Source organism: Cucurbita moschata, unplaced genomic scaffold, assembly GCF_002738365.1.
Source record: "Cucurbita moschata cultivar Rifu unplaced genomic scaffold, Cmos_1.0 Cmo_Scf00890, whole genome shotgun sequence".
Classification (NCBI taxonomy): Eukaryota; Viridiplantae; Streptophyta; class Magnoliopsida; order Cucurbitales; family Cucurbitaceae; genus Cucurbita; species Cucurbita moschata.
Genome location: NW_019269406.1, coordinates 1529 through 2284, shown reverse-complemented (window position 1 = coordinate 2284; position 756 = coordinate 1529). Strand labels below are relative to the sequence as shown.

The window sequence follows — 756 nt, the reverse complement described above, 5'->3', positions numbered from 1 at the left end:
AGATATAATAATAATTGCTCATGGATTTCATTAACAAAATAATAAATGAAATAATGATGATACATAACAGAAACAACTTAATATATGGTCTATTATAAGGGCATTTGGTTTAGTGGTATGATTCTTGTTTTGGGTGCAAGAGGTCTCGAGTTCAATTCTCGGAATGCCCTCCAAAAGGAAACAAAAAAACAAAAAAAAAAAAAAATAGTTATCAATGGGCAACTTATATAAATTTCATATATAGACTAGCAACTAAGTGGTATGATTATTGTTTTGGGTGTTGAGAGGTCTCAAGTTCAATTCTCAAAATGTCCCCAACAATATTATATCAAACTGAATTAAGCAAGATAATATGATTTAAAATGTGAATTTTAAACATATTCTTGTAAGAATAAAGATTATCTCGAGCCCGACTTCAAAAATATCTCGAGCCCGACTTCAAAAAGAGCATTACACAAATTGTAGAGAGCCATAGGTTCAAATCCTGTCAACGTGGTATTCTCAGGGGCTAAAGTGCAAAGCCATATCTGTGGTCAAGAAGGCAGTCTCCTTTTCTATCACAGTCAGCAGTCTCCTTTCTCCTTTTCTATCACAGTCAGCAGTCTCCTTTCTCCTTTTCTATCACAGTCAGCAGTCTCCTTTCTCCTTTTCTATCACAGTCAGCAGTCTCCTTTTCTATCACAGTCAGCAGTCTCCTTTTCTATCACAGTCAGCAGTCTCCTTTCTCCTTTTCTATCACAGTCAGCAGTCTCCTTT

General features: G+C 35.3%; 1 non-coding gene across 1 annotated transcript; it reads left to right on the top strand.

Moving 5' to 3' along the window:
• Positions 1 to 98: 98 nt before the first annotated feature.
• Positions 99 to 170, top strand: TRNAP-UGG. The gene has a single exon. It is a non-coding gene; the product is annotated as a tRNA-Pro (tRNA).
• The last annotated feature ends 586 nt before the right edge of the window (positions 171 to 756 follow it).